The 16419-nt window shown below is 41.8% G+C and overlaps 1 protein-coding gene across 21 annotated transcripts in view; it reads right to left on the bottom strand.

The window, feature by feature from the left end:
* The window catches only part of ADGRL3 (adhesion G protein-coupled receptor L3), a 1249649-nt gene that overhangs the window by 1150168 nt on the left and 83062 nt on the right, over positions 1 to 16419 (bottom strand). For all 21 annotated transcript variants that reach the window (XR_013217764.1, XM_077272336.1, XM_077272380.1 and 18 more), the window contains one exon: positions 5894 to 6003. The gene's annotated coding sequence lies outside the window, so the exon portion shown is untranslated. The remainder of the gene's footprint in view (positions 1 to 5893; positions 6004 to 16419) is intronic.

Here is a 16419-nt window from a genome sequence, read left to right as displayed (position 1 = left end):
TGCGCAGAAATTATTAGGCAGCTTGTTTTCCTGAGGCAAAATAGGCCACAAAAGAAATTTTACTGACTCTGAAAAGTGGAAAAGTTGCTACAAGTCTTACAGAGAGACGCAGCAGTCTTGAAATTACTAAGATACTGGAGCAACATCACAGAACCATCAAAAGTTTTGCTGCAAACTGGGCCGTAAAAAATCTGTTCATAAAGACGCAAATTAACTGCCAAAGATTTGAGAAGAATCAAACGTGCAGCGACCAGGAACTCATTATCCTCCAGTGATATTCCAGAACTGCAGCCTTCCTGGGGTGCCGAGAAATACAAGGTGCTCAGTGCTCAGACATGGCCGAGGTAAGGAAGACAGTCATGGAGATCAGGAAGATATTACACCGCTGCCACCAATTGTCAGGACAAGCATACAATTGACTGATAATAGGTGAGGCAATGGCTACCAATGCTACTGAACAAGTTATTGGGCACTTTTAGAGTGAACGTATAGCATATACAAATTTGCATCCATCCTTAACTACCAACCGTCAATTGAGAGTCCAACACGTGATTATATGTACAGTGGGAAACATGAGTATTTGATATACTGCTGATTTTGCACCTTCAAAGAATGGAGAGGTCTGTAATTCTTATCGTAGGTAGTGGTACACTTCAACTGTGAGGGACAGAATGTGAAATTAAAACCATAAAATCACATTGTTTGATTTTTAAATCATTAAATTGCATTTTATTGCATGAAATAAGTATTTGATCACCTACCAATAGTGTTGAGCATTCCGATACCGCAAGTATCGGGTATCGGCCGATATTCGCGGTATCGGAATTCTGATACCGAGTTCCGGATATTTTCAGTATATCGGATACCAGAATCTGAAATTCCCATAATGCAAAGAGCCAGTTTCATTTAATTCAGCCAATGAGGAATCATTAGAAATGTGGGCACATCCTGTTCTGCATGTTAGGCATGTAACTACTGGCAAGGCTGTGATTGGCTGCTGAAATGATGTCGTAATGCGCTATAAAAGTCGCCGCCGCCATTTTGGGTTCACTCTGCTGTGAATTCAGTTAGGGACAGGAAACTGTGTTCTGACTGAGGGCCAGTTTTGAGATAGCAATTTGCTTCATTGTGCTTTACCCAGGCTAATTTAGCAACCCCTTCCTCACCAGACCTAAACCCTATTGAGAATTTGTGGGCTCATCTTAAAAGGGAGGAAAACAGTACACCTCTCTGAACAGCATTAAAGACATGAGAACTAAGAGTCTGTACAGCTAGAATTTTATTGAAAATTACATTTTAAAGTGGTAAAAACCTTCAAAACACTGAATGTATGAACAACAAAGTTTTTTTTACAATAGAAATGAAGAGGAAGAGCCTTTCAAGCATTTCACTTGTTCAAAAAATGCCAGAAAAAAAGCGTAATATGAACATACCTGTGACGACACAGCATTTTATCTTAATTAACCAGAAGTCTATTTTCAGTAAGCCAGGGGTCATTAACTATTATCTATATGTTGACTTTTGAATTTCTGTGTTTCTTTCTTATTAATTAAGAGTCTGAAATATTGACTCTTCTTGTATGTTGAATTGACATTTGTAAATGCATAATCAGCTAATATGTTTGCCACTTATATCAGCTTCTACATCTTATTGTCTGCCATTTTTACAAGACAGTGATACATGGTCAATGAACAATGATGTTTGCTGATATGTTGATTACACATTGTCCAGGCCAGCTAGCTCATTGACTTGCAAAACAGGAAAAACTATGCAAATAGATTAAATAATCAAATAATGCGTGTTGATCTTGTCACCATTCACCTCTGGATGCTGGTTTGAAGGACAGTTGTTAACTATAAAAATAGGATATATGCGCCTCTGTAAAAGACATTTACATCTGGACATCCAGACAGCCAGGAGATCCAGATATCCAAAGAGCCAGAGACTCTGTACAAGAGAGCAGCCAAGACATCATGGCTCCATCACGAAGGACACAGATTTGACATAGTACAGAATGTCAGCTTAGGGGACCATGGCCCCAGCTGAAAGAATACAGATCTGCTCCATTGGCCATTGCTGAACAATGTATACATTTGGGGTAGTCAGGATTTGAACTCACTGGTTACCCAGGATATGTTTGTGAAAGTCAGGAATGGGATCCACCAGTCATCTGGCTCCATGGAGATATTCAAAAAAGCCAGGTTGTGACCCTCCAGTCAACTGGACATGTACTTTAATGGACTGTCATCTTCTTAAGCTTGTTGTTACACCCTCTCTGTACATGCCATAGGTGGGGTAGTCGGCCCTGGAAGCTCTGAAGTCCCAACTGGTCTTATCCTGGTGAGTCAGCGGAAGGGTGAGACTCTGTAATTCTGCAACATCTTGGGTATTTAGCTGGGACTATAACTACATGTTATTTTCCTGTTTTGTTGGTTGTTCAATAAAGCATTGCCACACTGTTTTACCATCACCCGTAAGGGAAATCTGTCACCACAATTGCCAATATCAAAAAAGCATGAAAGTCTTATAGGTTAGATTTATTGCATCACTTCTATCTCCAAAACCAAATTGTCTTTATAAATCAAAGCGACACTGAATTGTGCATTATGAGATTCTGCAGAAGCTGTGGTGTGCATTATGAGGTTCTGCAGCAGGTGAGGTATTTATTATGAGGTTGTGTAGTAGCTGTGGCATGATCAGGTTCTGCAGCAGCTGAGGTGTGTATTATTAGATTGTGCAGTAGCCGAGGTACAGTATGTGTGTATTATGAAATTTTGCAGCAGCTGAAGTATTATGAAGTACTTCAGCAGCTGAGGTAGGTGTATATTATGATGTTCAGCAGAAGCTGAGGTGTGTTATGTACAACATATTGTATATTATCTGTGGATTTCAAAATTATTGACTGTTTTTTCTTCTTTTCATAACCCACAGGGAAGGAAAATCAAAAGCAGCAAATCTGCACAAATAGCCATTGATTTATTTTACAGATTTCCTACAAATTATTGTTCTGTATTGTTGAGGAATTATCCTTGGCAATTCTGACTTTTGTCAGCTTAACATTTATTAATAAAGGAGCTATTATAGGATAACCTCTAAACACAGTGTTGCTCCTTTCCACAAGTTGTACAATGGCCTGAAACACTGGCTAGCACTCAGACGTGTTATACGCCAGAGTGAGCAAGCCCTAAGGGTGTGCAGGGCTGGAGTTAGGGGGATGGCCAGCTATGCGGAAGAAAAAAACAAAAATGAAAAAGAAACGGAAAATCGTCTGATAATTAAGGGGTTAAAATCATTGTACTAGCCATATAATAGCAGCACGCTTCATTCTTTGAATGTTCATGATAGGATTATTTTTTAGGTTTTTAGGAAACCTATCTATAAAACGTATTTAGGGTTACTCCATAAATAGGGTAAATTCCCAAATGTGTAGACAGTTATCAGGCAGAACTTACAAGGCATTAAGTGCAACATTTTGACTAGAGACCCCATAACAACAAAGACATGAAATGTTGTGATTGGGATTTTGGAACACCAGGATGGTGCTTAATAATTCAAATTTTACTTTTTTGTGCAAAATGTGTGACAGATAGAAGATGCACGGTTGTTTTAGAATAATCCAGCAACTATAGCGGTTAAAATTGTTATAGCAGACAGGGAGTGGTTAGCTCAACCCCAGTGGATACTGGGAAAGTTGCTATTGTGTCATGGACATCTGAGAGTAAGGCGTGTGTTAAGAGAGTCTCCTGTCAGACTGAAATCAGACCAGCTGTATAGACCAGTTCTTCCTGAGAAGCGATTGCTGTAATGCATCTTTATTACCTCAAGATAGAAGTGTGAGAGATACAGCACCAGACTCATCCCTTGTCTTCTTCTTCATCCCAAATCTTATTTAACGAAGGAAAGTATAAAAAACACTGCTGTGTTGTTCACAATCCTCTTGCAATACGACAAGCTGGATGGCAAAACAAGTGCTATTAATATCCCAAAAGTAAATAGGAATGAAAAAAAAACTTTTAACCATGCCAAAAGAATTGAAAAGTCTTGAGTGAGGAAAAGAATGGCTCAATTCTGGCTTTGCTAGCAGAGGGACACGTGAGCATCATGTTGCCTCCATCCTTAAAATTTCTAAGACGGCAGTTGTAGTGGACTACCATCTTAGAAATTGGCTCCGACTGAGCTATTCAGTTAATGGGACAGATGGAGTTACTTTGGATTCTGTTTTACCTTCATTCCAGCTGTGTCCATTTTTTCCTGTGTCCGCAAAATCGTTCTGAGATGTGTACCGTCTGAATACCATTCTTTAGGGGTTTGGTTGTAAACTCCATCACAAGCATACAGTGTAGAACAGTGTATAAATAAACTTTATTTTTCTGTGGCCCATCAGTTGGGGCTGTGCATTTTATAGCACATGACATGAAAGCCTTCTATTGTGCTGATTAAATAGTGAAAACTTGTCCTTGACTTTCCTTCACCGGATTATTTGTATGTGCCACTTTTAATACTTATTTTAGTCATGGTGCATCTTACATATTTAAAGGGGGTGTCCTGTAAACCACATTTATCATCTATACACTGGACAGATACATGTATGAGCATTGGGAGTTTGGCCACTGAGACTACAACCAATGCTGACACTGAGAGGTCCAAAGTAAGCATGTGCAAGTACCACTGCCATAGACAGTAACTGGCACATTGGTTGCACATGCTCACTACTGTTCTATTCACTAGAGGCCTTTTTTGACCAAAGTTTTCATTATCAGTGGGGGTCCTAGTGGTCAGACCGCCAGTGATGGTACAATTATCTTGTGTATAGGTGATATATGTTGTTTATGGGTCAATCCATTTAAGGCATGACAAAGACAAATATAGAAAACGTTTACTGTGCATTGCGTGATGTTATTTTTCTGTGGTGTGTGTGAGGAGAAGAGTGGGAAGATAGTATAATTCACATAGGGGGTGTGAGCTGGGGCTGCTTTTTGGTGAAGGGGCAGTCCAGTTATGACAGAACCATAATGGTCAGTAGTAGAATTGTCAGAGGTTTAATTGTGAGCTACACCTGGTTTCCTTTTCAATTCCCATTCACATGAGGCTTTTTTGGCACATACAGTGGAATGACATGTAGTGGCTAGGGGCCATCCATATTAAAAGGTCACCTTGACATGGTTGGATGACTTTTGTACTCTTTGATCAAAAAACTCTAAGTACCTTTACATTTTTAACGTCTGAAGCAAAATTGGAATTCATGCTTTCATTAGTCACAGTGCGCTGAAGCATCGTGTAAGTATATATAACATTCTACAATTATGATTTTCTGCAAATGCATCTTTTCATGTCCAGACAAAAATACTCATGAAAAATACTAAGAGCAATATTATTACCCAGCTGAAGAATCTCTTGCGCTACCTCTGTACAGACAATTAACGAGTAGAAGCAGAGCATCACCATGTCAGCTATTCCCGAACCTTTTCCTTCAAAATCCAACTGTCATAGTTGTATCACCCGTACTATCTGGGGATCTAATCAGCCAGACAAAATCGGGGTTTTTATAGGTTGCATATTTACCGTAAGTTATTTGTCGGTACACATGTACTCACGTGTCCAATTCTGTAATAAAGAGAGTGCGAGGGAAAAAAGGGAACGTTCGTGGATCTGGCACAATAAATCCACAGCTTCACTTAGCATCATCAATGGAGGAACATCCCCTCTTAGAAATTGTTCTTGGTACCACAGCATCCATAGCAAAAATTATTATTAATATATTTTTAGTTAGTAAAATGACACTAACTGTCGCTGTTGCCAATTATTCCTGTAATTGTGTACAGCATTTTATTTCTATCCTAGTCACACACTACAGGTAATTTGACAGCGGTGTGGCAGATAGATGTAAGCTTACCTTTTAATATCAGCAAACCTCTGGTGTGCGCATCTGGGCATTTAGTGGCAATGTCTGGCTCCTTATCCATTCATCTATACTGCATGGTGGCATGACCATTCTGAAGCCATCTGCAACAGCAAAAAACTTCTGTTTTACAAAGAAAAGATAACCTAACACTTTAAGCAAGAAAACTGAAATGGTCACTGTTTCAACTAAGTTTGCATTATTACAAGCCAATATATGAAATGCTGCAACTTATGATTTTTTTTTTCACCACCTATAAACCACTTCTTCTCCTTGCATTTGCCTCCAGAACTCATCGTTCACTCTGGAAAACAGCATAAAAACCATCTGGATCAAAACAGGATAGACTGCCAGCTCACTAAGTTGTCAGTTTATAGATGCCTATTGAAGTCCATGGAAAGGGGATGGGGAGCAGGAGAGAGAAGCACAGTGATAGGACAGGTAGAGGAAAACACAGACCTGCTTCTTATTTTAATAATTATCCCCAGAGCTGGATTTACAGCTACACTGCTCTGTAGTTCTGTACACTGCCCCCTATGATGCTTCTGCTGCCTATAAGGGTGGTGCTACATAGACAAAGAAGAGCATTGATCCCTTTTGTCTTTGTCTACAATATATTAATGACATCATGGCTTTCAATCTCGACCCAACAGCTCAGAAGTAACTGAAAATAAGAATCCAGCAGATAAGAGTTAGTGAGAAATTCAGGATACAACAAATAGTTCTAAACCACAAAAGGATATCTTGTATAGCTGCCAACATCTGCCTCCAAGATATCACAAACTTGGTTCATTAACAGCTCCAACATATGCAGGAAGTCTAACAGGCAATAATTCGACAGAATATTAAGAAACCAGACTATTAATGCTTTGCAGTCTTCATGGGACAAAGTCCTCTCATATTTTACTTGGCAGTAACAGCATGCGTCAGATGAGACGGGAATTGTGAAAGACATGGCACTTTATCGCTCATCACTTGATGTTACTGCCGAATAAAATATGAGAAGATTTTGTCCCATGAAGACTGTGAAGCATGAGTAGTCTGGTCTCTTCAACATTTGCTGAATTAATGCCAGTGTGTGGGAAAAATGCAGTATACCAGTCATATAATGGCCAGAAAGAGTTATTCTTCATGAATATACACAGGACAGCTTATTCGGGACAGTTGTACTGATTTTTAATATTTCAGAATCTCTTTATTGTACAGATTTTAAGTCTTCAGGGAGGGCAAATCAAACAGGCTGTAGTGTATGAATGTACAGGTTGGGAGGAGACCAAACATTTGTTGTGGGGGAGAGGGCTGAATTACAAAGGGTGTGGAGGGATAGAAACTACCTCTGCCGATTTTGCAATCATGCTCTCCTCATTCTGAGTTTATCAACACAGTAGAATAGATCCTTCATGGGATTTAAATAATTTACATCAAAATAAAGCAGGATTGCAGGACTTCACTGAAATGCTACACTTAGGCTACTTTCACACTAGCGTCGGTACGGGGCCGTCGCCATGCGTCGGCCCAACGTACCGACGCATGCTGTGAAATAAAAGCACAACGGGGGCAGCGGATGCAGTTTTTCAATGCATCCGCTGCCCCATTGTAAGGTCCGGGGAGGAGGGGGAGGAGTTCCTGCCACGCATGCGCAGTCGTTAATGGCAGACACGACGCACAAAAAAAGTTACATGCAACTTTTTTGTGCCGACGGTCCGCCAAAACACGACGCATCCGTCGCACGATGGATGCGACGTGTGGCCATACGTCGCAATGCGTCGCTAATGCAAGCCTATGGAGAAAAAAGGCATCCTGTGGGCAACTTTGCAGGATGCGTTTTTTCTCCAAAACGAAGCATTGCGACGTACAGCAAGCGACGCTAGTGTGAAAGTAACCATAGTGAAGGCAACAGCACCTTAGAGTTTTTTTCCACATATCAGTGGCTCTATCTGAAGCCCTGAAAAATACAATTAAGGCATTGCCACCAATAGGGCTGTTGACTTTAATGAAGCAGAAGTCAATTTGTGCTCTGCCTGACCTCATTTTCCTCAGTGTCCACTTTTGTAGCACAAAAAAATGTTGTTGTCTGCTTTCTTGCGCCCGCCTAATAATGACAGACACTGCCAAAAATGAGGTCAGCACAAAGTGACAGCACAGCCAATTTTAAACATATTTTTATCCTGTTTTAGTAATTTCCATGTGGCAGATCTTAGCCCCAGCCACAGGGCAGCGGCAGCTGGCTATCTAAACCTTCATAGTGGTTTTGTCTTCATACAACCACCCAAGGTGAACAAACCTATTGTTTTTACTGTCTCCAATATTAGGGATTTACCCAATTGTGCGCTTCTCCCTTCACAGTCACTGTTTACTCATTAATGAGGTTGTCTGGTCTAAATGTGATGTTGAGTCACTTCTCATGGGCAAGCTATGAGACAGGGTAGTCAGGAGGTCCGAAGGCAGATATCAGGAGGGCTCATAGTACAGAGGGGTAAGGCAAGGGCGTTGTCAAACAACAGTCCATGGTCAAATGTCAGGAGGGTCAAGACGAGGGAGTACAACAAAGAGATAGTCAGAGGCCAAGTGCGGGGTCAGATACCTGAAGTCAGAGATCGTCAAAAGCCAAAAGGATAATCTACACGAATAGTCACAACAATCTGAGGTCCGGCAACAAGATCAAAAAGTGAGTCACGGCCAAGCAAAGCTGTCAATTAGTGGTGTGGGCGATGTTATACACAGATCAGCATTCCACATTCCGAGCTCTGCTAGAACTGCAGCAGAGAAAACCGTGAATCTATAATAATTGCTGCAGCCAGTAAATTAAAGAGGTTTTCCCACGAACAAAGTTAATTTCAAAGTTGAAGTTAATCAATACATCTTACAATAATAATCATTTCCACAATTAGAGGTGTCTAAAAAAATGCCCCTGTGCTGAGATAATCTTATAAATGTGCCCCTGCTGTGTACTGTGTAATGGCCGTGTCTGACCGTGCAGGAACATGGTCTGATCACACCACAGGGGAGGAAACAAAAGAGTAAAAAGACACTACAGCAAGGGATAACGGCTGATTATTTTAGTGATGTAAAGCATTTCCCTGCCCGTTTTTTAAAAAATGTTTTACCTCAAAGACAGAATAATTTGCGATACCATGCTGCAATGTCTGTATACTCTCTTTTGCTTCATCCTCGGCCAGAATATGTGGTACGATCAGACCATGTTGCAGCATGGTCAGACACAGCCATTACATAGTACATTTGATAGCAGGGACACATGTATAAGATTACCTCAGCACAGGAACATCGTTTGAAACACATCCAATAGTGGAAGTTATTATTATTCCAAGATCTGTTGATTATAAAAAAGGTTTTTTTGTGGGAAAACCCTGTTAAGTGATACATCGCCGGAATTACGGTCTATGGCCCTACACAGTTATGCTATCAGATTACACAGCAAAAACCTGCTGACAGATTCCCTTTAAGGCTGGAGTCACACTTAACGTATGAAAAATCGGTCCGAGTCTCCCTGTGGAGAGTCGCACAAGTGTCATGAGAGTACATTCCGATTTTTCACACCTAGCATCCAATTTACATCCGATTGCAATGCGATTTTAACATGAGCTTTTACATACAGCAGTTCTCTGTCATTTACACATAATTTCCAAAGGAAATATTCGGCAAAACACGCACACATATATATACTTATATATATACAGCTCTGGTAAAAATTAAGAGACCACTGCACAGTTTTATAAAAATCAGCTTCTCTACATGTCTGTAGCAGGGCTTAATTCTGCCTTTACTAGCAGAGAGATACAGTGTGTTATGGTGGGCGAAACGTTGCTAAATTATAATAATGAAGTGCGTTCGACCACCCGTGGTCCCCCGTGCAGAGATGGTACACTGCAGCAAAGAAGACAATGGCGAGACTTGCAACAGGCTCGCACTGAGTTAATGTCACTCAGTGGAGTAGCACGTGGCTGTGCCAATCGCACACAGCAACGGAAAAGGAACTCTGCTATGAGACCGTGTTTATTGACACATGGCCGCAGAGTGAATATGGCGCTAAACATGTACACTGTTAGCATCACAGGAGTATGCAAGCCCCACTGGGGCACGGGAACCGGTAGTGGACTCCAAGCACTCACAGAACTCCTCTCCAGAGGGGCCGGAATTCTAAAGGCACTAGCCCTGCCCTGAATTCAACCACACAAACTCCTCTCTGGAGAAGTCGGAATTCTAAAGGCACTGAGCCTGCCCTGAGCACATACAGCTGAGTCCACACTACTGTTAGGTTCCTCACACACACCAAACATAAATGATCTTAGCGCACTGACGGGCATGCCAAAGATCCTTTTATAGTTTTTGTCAATCTGACAGGACCTTGCTCACTGGCCAATTCGAAGCCAGACCAGGACCTGATCATGTGATGGGCGACCACCAACGAGAAGTCGACCCACGAGCATGCTCAGTAGAGCGAAACCTGGACTTGGTCTCAGGAGTGACTGCACGCTGCCGAGAATTGCCAGTTACTATAGCTGAACCTGGAGAGGCAGCAGTAACCAAGCGCACAGCCCGGATCTGAGCAAGATGCTGAGAACTACGTCTTTGCTCAGCAGCATTCACCGTGGTTGAGACTGAATGGGGGACCGCAGGAGAAGACAAGGCTTGGGATTTATCCTGTGCAGAGGAAGAATCCCAGCGCCTAACACAGTGATTATCATGTTGCCTCCATCCTTAAAATTTCTAAAACGGCAGTCCATTACAACAAGGTTAAGCAGCAGATATTGGGGACAACAAAGCTACAGACTGGCAGAGGGCAAAAACGACTCTCCACAGACCGGGATGACCGTCTTCTTATTCGAATGTCACTCAGCAACCACAGGATGACATCAAGTGACCTACAAAAGAAATGGCAGCTGGGGTTAAGTGCACGGCAAGAACAGTTCGTTACAGGCTCCTAGAGGGAGGGTGCAAGTCATGTAAAGCTATAAAAAAAGCCTTTCATCAATGAGAAGCAAAGGAGACCAAGAGTGAAGTTTGCCAAAGATCATAAGGTAAGGTAAGGTAGTCTTCTCTGATGAGTCTAATTTTCAGCTTTGCCCAACACCTGGTCGTCTAATGGTTAGACCGAGACCTGGAGAGGAGTACAAGCCACAGTATCTGGCACCCATTGTGAAATTTGGTGGGGGATCGGTGATGATCTGAGGATGCTTCAGCAAGGCTGGAATTGGGTAGGTTAATCTTTGTAAAGGACATATGAATCAAGTCGCATACAAGGCTATCCTGGAAAAACAGTTGATTTCCTCTGCCCAGGCAATGTTCCCCAACTCTGAGGACTGGTATTTCCAGCAGGACAATGCCTCATGCCACACAGCTAGGTCAATCAATGCGTGGATGAAGGACCACCACATCAAATCCCTGTCATTGGCAGCCCAATCTCCAGACCTGAACCCCACTGAAAACCGCTGGAATGTAATCAAGAGGAAGATGGATAGTCACAAGCCATCAAACAAAGAAGAACTGCTTACATTTTTTTACCAGGAGTGGCGTAAGGTCACCCAAAAGCAGTGTGAAACACTGGTGGAAAGCATGCCAAGACGCATGAAAGCTGTGATTAAAAACCATGGTTATTCCACAAAATATTGATTTCTGAACTCTTCCCGAGTTAAAACATTATTATTGTTGTTTCTAAATGAGTATGAACTTGTTTTCTTAGCATTATTTGAGGTCCGCAAGCACTGCATTTTTTGTTATTTTGATCATTTCTCATTTTCTGAAAATACAAAATTTAGTGCTTGGAAATTCGAAGACATGTTGTCAGTAGTTGATAAAACATTTTATTCAAAAATATACCTATAAAGAGAAAAATCGGACAAACTGAAAATTTAGCAGTGGTCTCTCAATTTTTTCCAGAGCTGTGTATATAAATATATATGAAAAGCCGGCAATTCATGTGCGCGTACAGTAAAATTACACTGACAGGTTAGAATAGAATAGATATATACACATAGAATACATAGATATATAGATGTCAGTGACACACACATATATACATATATATATATATATATATATATGTATATATATATTACATAGATATAAGAAAAGCCTGTAATGCATCTGCCGTGTTCTGTAAAATCACTGCAGGGGCCGACAGGGTAGAAGAGATGGATTACATACAGTAAATACAAATGAAATAGGTAGATATATAGATGTCAGTGACAAATACAATTAGTACAGTGTGTGCAAATTACTGGACATGTATTAATTAAAAAATTATTGAAAAAAAATGGCGTGGGCTCCCGCACAATTTTCGTAACCAGCAGAGGGAAAGCCAACGGCTGGGGCAGATGTTTCTAGCCTGGGAAGGGGGTAATACCCACGGAGCTTCCCAGCCTATTAATATCAGCTCACACCTGGATAATTAGCCTTTACTGGATATTAAAATGGGGGACCCTAAAAGAAATGACGTAGGGTCCCCCTATAATTTATAACCAGCAAAGGCTATGTAGTCAGCTGTGGGCCGATATTAATAAAACACAAATTCTCAAGCCCAGAAAACATAATAAACACACACTCCCCAACCCAACCACTAGGACTGATACAGGTTATAGCTATGGAGCTCCTAATTTACATTGAAACAAAAAACACAAAGAAGTATACCAGAATTGTAAAAGATATGCTTTAATTAACACATAATTCATAATCAATAATGTACATATAAATACATATATCAACAAGGTTGTATCAAGTTACAGAGCTGTTCAGATTAGGTCGAACAAAAAAAAAATACTGTCACACCACAAGCATGAATATAGGAGGAGAGCTTTCACATTATCCTTATTAAATATGTAAAGTGACAGTGCATTTAATTGTACCACCAGTAAACAATGACAAGGTGCAGCACAACACAGGGTGGACAGAAAGTGCTATGTATCAAATACATAAGTGACTATCAAAAAATGCTGTCCCATAGGAGGTGCAAGGAGTCATGTCATTATTATCTCTTACCCATAATCACGGTAGCGGTTATGACACTCGCTCCTATATGCATTTTGCCATGGCTTCCTCAGGGAGCCTGAGGGAACCTATGTGACGTGGGAAATTTTCCCACGGCACTCGTACTGTCGTCAGAAAGGTGAAGTGAGTTCATTGGCCATGAACTCCTATTCCCTGTCAGATGGCACCGCGAGCAGGAGAACTTTCTCACGCTCTCGATGCCCTCAGACAGGGAATAGCAGTTCACACAGAGTCACTGAGCACACGGTGCTCAGTGTCTCTGTTGGATGACAGGCTGCATGGTTGCATCATGCAGTCTGCCATCTAGATGTAGTAGAGCTGGACCCGTCGTGGGACAAATGGATTTAAAGCATCTCTGCGGAAAGGTGAGGAATACTGTTTGTTTTTTTATCTCTTTTATAGATGACGAGGGCATCGGGGGAGTAGGTGAGGTCATAAGTATGGTTTAATTAAGAATATTAAAGGAGTCTGTGTCTTTCTTTCATTTAAAAGACTTTTTTCTGGGTGTCTGTGTTTTCTTACAATGTGACCTTGGGGTTAGTAATGGGGGCGTCTTATTGACTCCTCTCCATTGCTAACCTTGGGACTTGATGTCACCTGACAGTGATATCAATCCCCCCAACTATTACCCCACTTGCCACTGCTACAGGGGAAGTGGGAAGAGTGAGGCTAAGTGCCAAAATTGGCACATTTAATAGATGCACTATTTCTGGGGCGCCTGAGAGCTGATGTTTTAGCCTGGGGGGTGGCCAGTATCCATGGCCCCTTCCTAGGCTATCAACGGCAGCCTGCAGCTGTCTGCATAGCCTTTGCTGGTTATTAATTATAGGGGGACCCTACGTCATTTTAATAGCCAGTAAAGGCTAATTATCCAGCGGTGAGCTGATATTAATAGCTTGGGATGCTCCATGGGTATTACTCCCTTCGCAAGCTATAAACATCTGCCCCCAGCCGTTGGCTTTCCCTCTGCTGGTTATTAAAATTGAGCGGGAGCCCAAGCCATTCTTTTCCGATAATCTTTTAATAATTAAATACATGTCCAGTAATTTGCACACACACTGTACTAATTGTATTTGTTACTGACATCTATAGATCTACCTATTCTATATGTATTTACTGTATGTAATCTATCTTTTCTATCCTGTCGGCTCCTGCAGTGATTTTACAGAACACGGCAGATGAATTACCGTCTTTTATTCTATCTATGTAATATATATAGATATATATGTGTGTGTGTGTCACTGAAATCTTTATACAGTATCTATCTATTCTATGTGTATATATCTGCTCTATCTCTTCTATTCTAACCTGTCAATGTGATTTTACTGTACGCGCACATGAATTGCCGGATTTTCAAAGGACACTGGTGCATAAAAATCGGACAGCACCCGCATGGTCCAAGTTCTGTGCGATTGTTTTTTTTTTGCACCCATAGACTTGCATTGGCGAGTCTCGGACAATGCGTAAAATTGCAGCATGCTGCTATTTTAATTGCATGTAGAATACGCCTGAGAAAAAATACGGTGAGGTGAGCTGCCCCATAGTCCGAGTGCTATGCAATGTTTTCTCGCATAGCACTCGTCTGTATTCTACGCTAATGTGACTCCGGCCTAAAGGAGATACTCTTTAAAGGAGTCTATATTATTAAACAAATGTTTAGTATATTTGTTCCTTGAGTGTGATCCAATTTTTTAAATAAATGTGATGAAATATTTGTACCCATTCAACAGTTGAGAGCGAAACAATAGGCTGAGATTCAAGAGAAGGTTTTCAACATCAATTATACCACTTTAAAATGTATTACTATTTGTGCCACAACTGGTTAATATAAATGCTGCTCATAATAATAATAATAATAATCTTTATTTATATAGCGCCAACATATTCCGCAGCGCTTTACAGTTTAACAGTTTCAAACACAACAGTCATGGGTAACAATGTTAACAATACAGTAATAAAGCAAAATAAAATAAGACGAAATAAGACAACCCTGCTCGTGAGAGCTTACAATCTACAATGAGGTGGGGAGATACAAAGTACAGGTGTGTATTTACAATGATGTATTTACAATGAAGGTCCAGCCATCTTCAGGGAGTGGGGGGTAGGTGGAGATAGTGTGTGTGAATGGGCTACACACACACACAAACATACAATGAGTTTGATTAGGGAACGTGATAGGCCGCTCTGAACAAATGAGTTTTGAGCGAGCGCCTAAAACTATGCAAGTTGTGGATGGTCCTAATATCTTGGGGTAGAGCATTCCAGAGGATTGGCGCAGCACGGGAGAAGTCTTGGAGTCGGGAGTGGGAGGTACGGATTAGTGCAGAGGTTAGTCGAAAGTCGTTTCCAGAGCGCAGTGGTCGGCTAGGCCGATAGACAAAACTGAGGGAGGAGATGTAAGGGGGTGCCGCACTGTGGAGAGCTTTGTGGGTGAGAACAAGTACTTTGAATTGTATCCTGTAATGAATGGGCAGCCAGTGTAATGACTGTTGAAGAGCGGACACGTCCGAGTAACGATTAGCCAGATGGACAACCCTGGCTGCCGCATTAAGGATAGACTGGAGAGGGGAAAGTCGCGTGAGGGGGAGGCCAATTAATAGAGCATTACAGTAGTCCAGACGGGAGTGGATTAGGGCGACAGTGAGAGTTTTTGTTGTCTCCATGGTGAGAAAAGGGCGGATTCTAGAGATGTTCTTTAGGTGTAAGCGGCACGAGCGGGCAAGAGATTGTATGTGGGAGGTGAAGGAGAGATCAGAGTCAAACATAACACCCAGACAGCGTGCCTGCTGCCGAGGTGTTATTATGGTGCCACCCACAGAGAGGGAAATGTCAGATTTAGGGCATTTAGTAGAAGGCGGGAGCAGAAGAAGTTCAGTTTTGGAGAGGTTGAGTTTCAGATAGAGAGCGGACATGATGTCAGAGACTGCGGACAGACAGTCAGTGGCGTTCTGTAGTACAGCGGGGGTAAGGTCAGGGGATGACGTGTATAGTTGTGTGTCATCAGCATAAAGATGGTACTGAAAGCCAAATCTGCTGATAGTCTATCCAACTGGGGCCGTGTAGAGGGAGAAGAGAAGGGGGCCAAGGACTGAGCCCTGAGGTACCCTGACAGTGAGAGGAAGAGGAGATGAAGTGGAGCCGGAGAACAGAACACTGAAGGAGCGTTCAGAAAGATAGGAAGAGAACCAGGAGAGAGCAGTGTCCTTAATGCCTAGTGACTGGAGCCTAGAGAGTAGGAGAGGGTGGTCAACCATGTCAAAAGCTGCAGAAAGATCGAGGAGAATGAGCAGAGAGTGGTCACCGTTACATTTTGCTGTCAGAAGGTCATTGGTCACCTTGGTGAGTGCAGTTTCTGTCGAATGTAGGGGGCGGAACCCGGACTGTGAAGGGTCTAGGAGGGAATGAGTGGAGAAGAAATGGGTAAGGCGGGAGTATACTAGGCGCTCCAGGAGTTTTGAGATGAAGGGGAGATTGGAGACCGGTCTGTAGTTGTTTGTGCATGATGGGTCAAGGGT

Source organism: Ranitomeya variabilis, chromosome 1, assembly GCF_051348905.1.
Source record: "Ranitomeya variabilis isolate aRanVar5 chromosome 1, aRanVar5.hap1, whole genome shotgun sequence".
Taxonomy (NCBI): Eukaryota; Metazoa; Chordata; class Amphibia; order Anura; family Dendrobatidae; genus Ranitomeya; species Ranitomeya variabilis.
Note: the sequence above shows the minus strand (reverse complement) of the source record. Positions and strands in the feature narration are given on the sequence as shown.